This window comes from Chaetura pelagica, unplaced genomic scaffold (genome assembly GCF_000747805.2).
Source record: "Chaetura pelagica isolate M959 unplaced genomic scaffold, ChaPel_1.0 scaffold12, whole genome shotgun sequence".
Taxonomy (NCBI): domain Eukaryota; kingdom Metazoa; phylum Chordata; class Aves; order Apodiformes; family Apodidae; genus Chaetura; species Chaetura pelagica.
The window spans coordinates 6,407,858-6,419,757 of NW_009952801.1; the positions used below are offsets into that span (position 1 = coordinate 6,407,858).

The 11,900-nt window shown below is 38.2% G+C and overlaps 1 protein-coding gene across 4 annotated transcripts in view; it reads left to right on the forward strand.

The window, feature by feature from the left end:
• HDAC9 (histone deacetylase 9) overlaps nucleotides 1-11,900 on the forward strand; it is a 279,706-nt gene that overhangs the window by 1,064 nt on the left and 266,742 nt on the right. The window lies entirely within an intron of this gene.

Sequence of the window (11,900 nt, forward strand, 5' to 3'; positions counted from 1 at the left end):
GGGGGGGGGAAGGGTTACTCTTGTCTGTTCTCTCTTAAACTCTGCGAATCCCAGTTTTCTTTTTATTGGGCTGAAACTCATTTGTTAAGGCACATTGGTGTCTTGATTTATATATTCCAAATCCTAGGTTTCTGACTTTGTTTTTCATAAAGCTGGCTTTGTAGAGGGCCTATATGAAGAATGCAGGGTGAATTGTTTACATGTACTTTAGTCTTAGCTCACCTTCCTGTTTCTTTTTTTCCTTTCTCTTTTTCTCTTCCTTTTTCTTTCACAAAACTTCACAGTGGTTCTCAGTTTTTAAGATCAATTCTGTGTGTAGACCACACCTCTCTTAATATGTTGCCTCTTTTGGTACACCTGTTGAGGACATGTTTGTTTGTTGGTTTGCTTTTTAAAATGAAATGTTTCTTTTCCTGCTTTATAGAAAAATAACTTCGTTTTACTTGTGTTTCCTTCTTAAATACAATTTTAGAGCAGACTTCTAGTCTCAGATATGAAAGCAAATAATGAGAGACTGTGTCAAATGGTATTTCCTGTCAGAAAAGACGTAGGTATATCTTAACCTCATTACTAATGTATTTAAATATAAAAAGCCAAGACTACCTCGTAATCATTATAGACTGAAGGAGCAAAGAGATTGAAAAGCTCAGGCTAAAGTAAAGAGAATACCTGAGGGGCATGCAGACTTCCAACTGGTAATGTTTAACATAAGCAATTTTTATATTCCTTTATAAAGCTTCTGGGTTGGTTTGTTTCTTTGTGGATCTTTCAAAGAATTTACTGTTTCTTTAACTTCTTAAGAAAGATGTTGATCTTTGTCAAGGACAGAAATCATGTGAAAGACTTGTTTGAAATATGAACAAGAAAGCTCTAGCAAAGACGGGGTAAAACCAGAAGTTTATCTCAAAGTGTTAGGGTTCTGCAAAGCCATCTACAGTGTTGACTTCTTGTTCAGGAATTACTGCTTTTCTTTTGTTTTCCTGAGTAACTGCAGGTGTCTAATGCTTTTGTATTGGTCAAAGAGATAAAACTCTCTGCTTCCCCTCCCTCCTGTTTGTTTAGTGGTTTGTTTGGTTTGGGTTTTTTTTGTTGTTATTGTTGTTTGTTGTGCTTTTTCAAGTTGAAGTTAGCTGTACACAAGTGAAAATTCATATTTTTTTTAGCTTACTATGCTGCCTTGTAACTGCCAATTAATGTTCCTTGAGTAACAGCAATTTTCTCATTTGAAACCAAAGAAAAGGAGGTAATATTCGGTAAGTTTAGAGCTCTGCTTTTCTTCACTGGAGAGAAGAATATCATGTAACAGTTGATTTTTATCTGATATTACATTAGGCCCATGTGACATATACAGTTCCCCTGTAGTACCAAGTAGGAAGGCTTTTTAGACATCAGGAAAACCCAACCCTTAGTCAAGAACATTATCCAGGTAAAAGGTGTTTAAATATATATTCCGTAGAACACAAAACATTCTTCAGTGTTTCTGTTGGCCTTTAAAATACACAGATAGACTGCAAGTAGTTGACACTATACATAGTCTACAGTTTAATTCATGTCACATAAAACCACAAAGCCTGGTGCTACTGTCAATTGCCTTCAGTTCCTTCGAGTCAAGGGTCTTGCAGGATCAGGCCTAGTAACTTTTCAGGTATTGTCTCACTCTATGCTGAATATGGGGGAGAAAGTAGTAGCCAAGGTAGGATGATGTGTTCTAGTGTTCAGAGTAGCTAGAATCAGTAATTTGAATTTTGCTTATCACAGTGTCCTTACTATAAAGTTATCCTCACTTGCATGCCTGTGACTCGAGTTAAGAAGTGGCACATCTTTAAGAAAAGAGCAGATCCCTGGACATTTACAGTCTGCACCCTTGATATTACTGAAGTCTTTGAAGCAAGCACAACTTAAACACTCAATGGAATTTTAGGTTTGTTAGTTCCCAGATGCAATGGGAGTGTATTATGCAAATCTCATTTTAAACTGGGTTGGAGCCATCCCCAGAAAGGACAGATTCAGTGGCAAAGCAAGCTGTCTGAGAAATTTCTGACAATAGCAGTCATAGGAAATACTTCAGTCATGTGAAGCAGTTCTTCTGGTATTCCCTCAATTACTGCTTTGCCTGTCAGTCCCCGTCCCTGCTTGTAAGTCATACTATGAATGAGATGATCTGGATAGGTACCAATCAAAAGTCTAATTATGAATGGAGCAATCCAGATCGGCACTGACTCAATAAGCTGTGTAATTTGCAGACACCTACACCTTACTGCAGAGAGCAGTTTCAGCTATCTTGAGAAGACTGAACTAGATTCTTCCATATGGTACTGTTGCTCTAAAATGTAGCAGTAAGTGCTGTGCAACTTTATTTAAGAAAATGATGCTGATGTATTCTTATTTGATACCATAATTGTTTTAGTTTCATGATTTACAAAATAGTCCTGGAGTCTAGACCTCTTGTTTAGCTGGAAGGGCTATTTAACTATGCTGTTGGTTTTATTTTTCCCCAAAATTTTCACCTTCTGTGTGTGCAATGCCACAGTGAACCCTAGCATTCACCTGGCCTCTTACCTTTCCAGAATATGAGTAATAAATTGTAAGTCCTTGAAGAAAAGCATTTGATGCATCACCGTCCATGGCAAGAACGCTCATTAAAATGTAGTTGATAAATAACTAATGCAGGGCTGCATTACTCAAATAGATGTTAGTTGTGTGAAGGAGAAGAAAGAACCTACCTATCTGTATATGTGGGACTTTAAGAAGTAATGCCAAGTTTGGTGTCTTCTGGTGATTTAATACACTATGCTGTTTTTCCACAGAGTAAGGTTACTAACATTTGCTTCATTGGCCATATTTTGTCATACACCCTTGCACTGGTCTGCCTAAATTACACCTTGGCTTTTGTTGGGTAAGGCATCATCTGCTTCCTGCCCAAAGCTGTTGTATTGAAAAATCAAGACTTCAAGGAGCATAAAGCCTTGGCTCGTCACGGAGTTGACAAGTGATCCAAGCAAGTTACACAATCCTGCTCAGATCAGCTAACCCTTTCGTGAAATACAGAAAATTACATCTGTCAGACTCAGGAGTCTAAAGGGCAAAATTATTTTAAAAGGAGTATGAAGATTCAGCATGATTCATTTGATTGACTTAATCTACATACAGGCTTTCAAAACACCTGCAATTTCACAAATGTAGTTAGTGATTGTAGTCACAGTATTTTATTCCCTGCACCAGTCAGGAAATTCAAACTATGTCACTTGTATTTAAATGACAGAATCGATGCTACACATATCGTGTTGTATGTGGGTTGACAGGTCCTGATGAACAATTTTCCCTCAGTAAACCCTGATGCACAAAATTTATCTCATATTTTGTATCTTACCATGTGGCCATATGACCACGCATACACATTTGTACACGTGCATTTATATTGCCTTCAGGGAAAATTCTTTGGTTATTGCTTTCCCATTTATTTTCTGGCCAAACAAAACTTTCACTTGCTCAACTGTTGCTGTGAAAATTGCAGAAAGGAAATTATTGTAAAGGTTTGCTCTGATATGAATAAAAAACTTGACATGTTTGCATATCTGAATCAGGTAACATAAACTTCTTACAAAGTGTTGCATTTGTTGTATCTTGGGCAATAACTCTTAAAAGAGAGTAAGCATGCTGAGCTTTTACTTTGTCATTCTTTTCAGAGTAAAAACTGAGTGTGAAAATTCCGTTCAGGAAAGTTCTAGATAACAGCCAGAGAGGAGTTTTCAATGCCTGCTGTATATGCTAGGTAGAAAAAAATCTATACCTTCATAGCAGTATTTGAAATAATTGTTACAGAAGAGTAAGACTTTAACAATTAATACAATGAGAGGAGACGAGGAACACAGACCTGCAGGTCTTACATAGCTAAAATCTCACTTCTAGTAGAGGCTCTGCCCAGTAATGTATGCTGGACAAAACATTGGTTATGAATTTAGTTGAACAAAAACATTATAGAGAAGAATGAAGCTGCTTTTTCTGCTTCACGTTATTGCCAATACATGGAATACAGACCAGTGCTGCTAACTTCATGTGTCTTGTAATGCTATAACATCGCTTTGGCTTTATTTCCTCTTTTTAAATTACCCAGCTCCTGGAGCCGTGTGATCGCCTGACTGTCTTTGCATTAGAAGATACATTTATAGGTTGCTGGAAAAACCTGGAATAAAAATTTCAAAATACAAGATTGACAATAGCAAGTTTAAAAAGCTGGAAAGAAATAAAAATAATGCAGAACATAATTTCAAAACCTCTTTGAGTGTCTTTTCTGGTACCATTAAATACTGCATTTAATACAGAGGTTCACTAGTACTGGCACTAGGACACTAGCTCCCCTCACTTTGATCTGTTGAGCTAAATCACTTAACTGGAAAAGAGCTTTTTGCTTCAGGTATTTTTATTTTAGCTGTTCAGCTTTATTACACCTGTTGGTTTGCACTGCACTCAAACATGCATGCTTTCAGCCAGTCCTTCCTCCTGTAAAACCATGTACAGAATCCAGTTAGTTCATTAATGTTTGCATTGGTTGTGAGGAACACTTGTAACTCTTCCTACTACCCGAGCTTCAATCAAACCTCTGTACCGACTGCTGGGGCCCTTTCTTCTGCATAGTCATTGCAGAGAAAGCAAAAGCTGTGAGAAAGCAGAATAGATAGCCTGCAAACATATGTGTATATATGCATTAATTTCAGCTTTTGGTATAGTTGATCAAGGAGGTTTCAGGTGTTGTTGCATTTTAACCTTTCCCAGCTACTTTTAAGGGTGGATTTTTTTTGTATGGTGGTTACAATCCAAAATACTGTAGAGAAACTAAACACATGAAAATCTAAAATGCCCTGTTCTGTGGATCTCTTTAACAGGCTGACTCCTCTGGGTCAGTTATTCTTAGCCCAGTTATTTTCATCTTATGGCATTACAGGTCTAAGATTAGCCTGTTAGGCGTTATCATGCCATCTGAGTTACCTCCTAATATAACTGTACACCGGAATGGTTATTTATAGACAGAGCATTCTGTCATTTTTGCTTTATTTCTGGTAGTTTAAATAAAGAAGAGCAACATTCAAGAAAAACCACAGATTCCTTCCTGCTGCCAAAACAACATGATAACTGCCTGCTGAGGGGCAAGGATATTGTTTAAAACATGTGCTTGCAGCAGATGCAAACATCCTCTTTATCTCCCCCACATCTACTAAAACGAGGTACCTCAGGGTGGCACCGCTCCTGTCTCTTCTGGAGGAGGGAGAGGGGTGCCAGATCGATGCACCGAACGGTGCAGAAGATGGAGTTGTGGTTGCTGATGAGAACAAGGATATCCAGGTGCTATTTTTATGGGCTGGCACCGTCAAGCTCCATGTTCAGTGTGAACATGACACATATGCACACAGCTCCTCCAAAATGGACCCCTCTAATTTTGTTACATAAAAGTGATGTCTGCTGTTCAATTAGCCTTCTCTGTGCTTTTCAGACACAACAGGAAGCTTCAACAAATTGTCACATTTTTAGCAAACCATTTTTTATGACTGCTTCACAAACATTTCTGCTCACTAGAAAGAACTTGAATCCTAAAGGAGAATTGTAATTAAAAACACAGTAAAATCATGCTCTCCCACGAGGAAGTTCACTGGGGTCTTTGTGATTAGATGTTTAACTAGGAGCAAGCTTTTAGTGACAGTAAAGAGAAACCAAAATAATAAAGTGGCAGTTCTTCAGCTGGGTGTTGGTGCAGCCTCTGACTGTAGTTACTGCTCAGGAAGCTGACAATTCATAAAATAAATATTAATGGATTATAATTATCGCATGAACTATACCTTTTTTTTTTTTTTTAAATCTTTTTTCTCTAAATAAATGGTGTGTTTCTATCTGTGCACATTCTGGCTGTAATCAGGGGGCACCTGATTGTTTTACTTTGAAACGGTTTGAAAAAGCTTGCAATAGCAGTGGAAGCCTTTACAGGGCTGAGTGATACGGTGCTGCTTTAACTCCCATTACATAATAAGGAGCTAATTTCTTTTTGTGAGACTGACAGTTCTGAGCATGACTGTAAAGGTACTTTGGCAATTAGTATAATCTGAGTGTAGCCAACACATCTGTTTATTTGTTTTGTGTCTCACAGTTGTAAACTCCTTCCAGTTTGTGGCACATAAAAACAAAAAAGAGCTCCAAGAATTCAAATCCTTTGTGGATGAATGTGCTTGAAAAGCAGGATGCTTTATTCTAATGATAACACATTCCTTCTAGTAATGAAACTGAGTATCATCAAAGGGAGACAAGAGCAGGAGTGGAATGAATTATTTGAAAATGACAAATATATAAATAATGTTTTTACAATCAAAGACCATTGTTCTCTTTCATGATCCCTGTGGTTGAAGGTATGCATGCCACAGGGAGGAACCACGTCTACTTGAGTTTCAGTGAAGTCTGGAATGGAATAATGAGTAAGCTTAAAGTTAATTTAATGATTTCCTGCAATTGTTCTGTTTTAATCCAAATTTCCTTTTTCTTGGTGCCCAAGGCCACCACCTTGTTGGTGTTGCACAGTAACAATATGAGAGGGAGTAGGGAAAATGGACTGTTAGTGTCTAATTTTACATAGATACTCTTCTTGGTGTCTGCTACTCCTGTTCAAGTTTAGTAAAATGTTAGTGATGGCCTTTTATTTACCTGCTTACAACTCCTTTTCTTGCAGATGCAGTAAGTTGTCAGTTCTCTTCACACTGGACTGTTCAAGTTTTTGATACTCTAATTTGAATCTAACCTTGAAGTTTTAAAATGCATAAAATATTACAAATATTGATATATTACAAATATTACATATTACAATATTACATATTTCAATATCACCAAGAAACTTAAAATAATTAGATTTTTTGAGATTTCGTGCTGCCATGAGTAGTAACAGAATTAGTATGAGGTGCAGAATGGTGTAAGAAACAGGAAAAGGAAAATAGGCAGTTTGATTATTTATATTAGCATATCTACTCTTACATGGAGATGCATATTTAAAGGACTATATAGAAATTACTTAGATGCCTCAAAATGCTAATCATAAAAAAAGCTTGCACAGCAGCTGCTGAAATCTAGTGGGACCCAAATTCAGGAGAGCACTTCACCTTGGGATCTGGCAAATGCTCACCAGCCTGTGTTGTGCATATGCTCAAAACTATTGCAGGCTCAAAAGACAGATTTACTCATTCCCACACACACGTCAGGAAGTTGGCATCCTTTTGTTTGCTGTCACTGTTTTTCTTGCAGGACCTATTGCAAAAGAAGAATAAAGTTTTATACTACTGTTTCTTTTAAGTATTGGCAATAGTTATCATGGAAGGAATTCCATAGGAAATCATAAATCTTACCTAGTTTTTTTTTCAAGGAGTAGGAGGGAAGGACTGGCAGGAGGGAAAGATAAGAAGAAGAGATGAGATAATTTTATAAATGGAGTAGTAAGTAGTGGGCTATACAAGCACTTCCTATGTTAAAATGCTGAGGGAGGGTGGGGAAGGCATTGAAAATGCAAGAGAACTATGTGGGAAATAGAAACCAAGGGATTTTGAAGTACATTTCTAGATGTCCATGAAAGGAGGAAAAATTGAGGAGAAAACAGTTACAAGAACAGCCAGCTTCAACTGAGAGAAGTTTCTGTCAAGAAAAAACAACCCTCTGAAGCCATAATGAAGAATAATACATGGGAAAGCAGGAATATTTCTGAATCAGCTAAAGTTTTAAAAAACAACCCATGACTATGTTACTTAAGTAGTCACAGCATTCAGGGGTTTTTCTTGCCTTTGTCCAGACTATTTTCCAATTTTTTTGTCTGAGAGGGAGTAATTTGTTTAGGAGAGGGAGAGGTGTGGAACACTTGACTGTTTATATGCACACACTAAAAATTCTGTTGCATCTTATCATCCCTAAGTCCCCAAGTATCACCCCTCTCCCCCGTCCCCAGTGTAGATCAGCTTTCCTAGAGAAACTGCAGAGCAATATCACTAGTGATCTGCACAGTATTCCTGTTGCTGTGCCACCTGTACCATCCCTGTTTTGCCTTTTCTGCTTGGCCTAGTAGACAGTTTTCTGAGCTATGTTCTTATTTTCTTGGCTGTTTTGTTGGTTTTTTTCCTCTCCATCCAGTTCATACAGGGCGATAATGGGGCAGCTGGATAACTTAGGAGGAAAGAATAATAGAATCATTAAGGTTGGAAGGGACCTTAAAGATCATTAAGTTCCAACCCCCCTGCCATGAACATGGAACCCTGCCACCAGGTTAGGTTGCACAAAACCTCCTCCAACCTGGCCTTAAAAACCTCCAGGGATGGAGCATCAAGAGCCTCCCTGGGCAGCCCATTCCAGTTCCTCACCACCCTTATAGTAAAGAATTTACTAATATCTAATTTCTAACCTAATATCTAACCTATATCTCCCCTCTCTCAGTTTAAAACCATTACCCCATGTCCTGTCACTATCTTCTCTGATGAAAAGCCTCTCCCCAGCTTTCTTGTAGGCCCCTTTCATGTACTGGAGTGAAATTACAAATGACCACGTCAAAGGGCTATAGGCAAAGGAATGCTAATGTAACTGAATTAAGTAATGGTGATGCTATGGATGATTAAGGATACTAATACTGACATGGTTATTTTGTTCAGAAAAGAAATTGTTAGAAAGGGAAATATTTAGAAAAAAATAGCCTTGGGCTAAAATTCTCAAATCTCATCTAAGAATGAACACATCTCTCTGGTCTCTAGTCATGCATATATACTTGTCACTGGTGTGCACATGCAAATACGGAAGATGTGTGTACATAGAATAACCTCCAGTCTTACTCTGTCCTCCCTCGCTGGGGACATTTTGGTATGGCTATATTAAAATTTGACAAAAGTCTTAAAGAACAGTAGGTTTCACAAGTTAGTTCAGGTGAACTCGAGTGAGTGTTTAAGGCAGTGATTTTCCTTCTCCTATGGGCTGGTAGCCCATGGGGTGTGGTCTTGCTTCCCATCTGGCTGCCATTCTTTATCTGCAGATATCCAGAGGTCTGCAGTAGCTCGCATTTAGTCCTGAAGACCTCAGAAACTCATTCTTAAGGACCTGCTTTTGTTTTTCCCTCTAGGGGATACTATTGCTATGTCTATTCTGGTAATGACTAGGAACTCCAGGTGCAGAGCAGCTTATAAAACATTTAGCAGCCAAATAGGCTTTAGTGTTCTTCTGTATTTTCAGAAATGAGTGAGCATAAAAATATGGACAACTGATTTCTTAATTTTCCTCTTTCTCCTTTTTTTTTTTTTTTTTTTTTAAATTTTTGTTATCTGTGAATACGATGTGTTTTGTTATATAGATGTATGGTACATGGCCATAGACATGACAACTGGCATTACCATGAAGGAAGAGCAGCAGTCCCATCCTCTCCCTGGTCCTGGGCTCTTTCCTCTGTTTCACAGTCATATCCTTTGTACCAGCACAGATATTCATGTGTCCTTTGGATGGAGTGAACAGTTGACCCTGGTTGAAATGTACCCCCTGCTTCCCTGTGCCACAGACGGTGTGTGCAGTGCTGCGGGGGAAGAGGGCATCACCCTCGGGGGCAGAGGGGCTACTAGCCAGGGAGGGAGGCACAGCAGTTTCTCTTTCCTTCAGCTCTGGCATATGGTGGCTCCAAATACATGCAAAACTGCTGCCTGAGAAATCTGTGTCCAGAGAATGCATCCCTTGCTCCTCTCAACATTTAAAGGACAGTGCTGAAAATTTCACACTCAATTAGCACCTGTTAAAGTCCAGTTAACTACATGGCACTCTACTGTTAAGAAGAATTTATGCTAATACTGTCCCTATGGAGCTGTCAATAATTACCTTTCATCATCCATTTAATGTGTTAGTGTTAAAGGAGAACACCCTACCAATGCATGCTGGTTTGTATGAAGTAGAAAATTTTATTTGTTATCTGTGTATTCAGCAATCTGCACCAAAACTGACATACTGGAAGCAGGAGCCGTCTGCACCCCTGAGCCATACCAGCTCTGGTGTGGTGTCATGTGAAATCTCAAGGAAAGCCTTCATGACTCTTGTGTGCGATTTCTGCTTCATTTATTTTTTTTTAATCCTCTCTTTGTGGAGAAAATGCTTTTCCAAACATTCTACCACTATAATTCCTCCTGCCCTCATTTATTTTTGTAACCTAAAAGTGCTCTGGTCTTTTCTTGTCCTTTCTAGACAACCTGGAAATCAGTAGAATTCAAGTTATGGGAGGAAAATTTTCCATTGTGCGATGCTGTTCTCTGATTGCTGCTTAGGCAGTGATATCAAATGCTCCCCCATGTAAACCAAAACCACAAAACAACGGTAACTGATGCTGACATGTTAGCAAACGCAGGTCAAAAGGAGCCTATAGTTGTCAGAGTTGTTGCAGTTCATTTTAGTTTCAAGTTGAAGGAGCAGTTGGACTCTCGTGGCTAGCACTGGGCTGTGCTGAGCCTGGCGACACAAAGTACAGGTGTTTTTTGGAACAGAATGCTCCAAAGCAACTGTGCTCTCCACAGGAAAACCCCCAGTAGAAGATGCAAGATCTGAAAGGAGGGAGATTTTAATTGCTGTCAAACTTCACATATCTGAGCTGGGGACAGCCTCAGACTATCCCAAGTGGGACAAAATGGAAAACCAGAAACATTAGATAGTCACATTTATGTAGGAAATAACATTTTGTGTCCAGGTGTCAGGACTTGGTATTAGAACCAATTGTCTTCAGTAAAGAGAAGAAAACTCAGCTTTCTCCTTAGATAGTATGTTCAGATGTTTGAGCTTCTTGATTATGAATGGAGTTATAAAGTCTACCCAGAAGACAGTAGTTGCTTCTGCAAAAGAGAAAGACTGTATAGATTACATTTCTGCACTAAATCTGCTTTGTTGTTATATAACCCTTGCTTATGCTCCCCAGAAGGCCCGTAGTTATGCAAATAATTCTCATTTATAGTATGTTTTTTCTCTTCCAGTATAGATGGATGTATGCTTAGGTGGATATAAATAGTATGCGTTCCATGCAAAAAAAACCCCACCATAGCACTGCAAATGAAAATCAGACTCTTTCTACTTAGGGAAGTCTTTCCAAGCTCTTAATCATCTTAAATCCAATTAGCCTTTTCCTGTTTGTGACATGGCTCCCTTTGAGATAGGATAACTAAAGTGGAATATTCCTGATGACAAAGCCTTGTTGATGAATGTGAAATTTTACTTTTATTCTTTTATTTTGCTTCCCAATCACTAAGCTTTATGAGGACCTTTGGCATTCCTCAGAGCCTTCCATGAAATACCTGAAGAGATTTGTTTCCTCTGTATTTTTAACCCAATCAATCTTTTTTCCATTATTCTTCTTTCCAGACCTATATTAAAATAGCAGTCACTGTTGCCTCACTACCATTATCAACCTTTTCATAAATTCCAAAATAATATTTATTTCCCTTGAGCTTTTTATCTTCAAAACTGTTTCTGATCAGTGATAGACTTCTAATAACTTTATTTAAAGGTCTGAGCAGGACCAAACCTCTGTGAAACACCTTGTGAAGGACATTTTGCAAGTCCATATAAGTCTGCGTAGCAGATTGTTAACCAATACCAAGTGTCACAGCCCCATTGAAACCCAGACCCTTTTTTATTCACCATTTCATTAACCCTCTGAAAGAATTTGTTGTGCTATTGTATCTCAAAATACATATGCCATTATAAGTTCATATAAGCTCATAACTGCATCCTACAGAGTAAGTTTTCATCAAACTTGATTTGTACCTTCAATGTCTGTGAAATTAAAACAAGTCAACTTAAAACAAAAATTGGCTCAGTCGTGGCTGTTAACGGAGGATATAGTTTCTGAGAAAATATATGGGAAAAAATATCTCTTT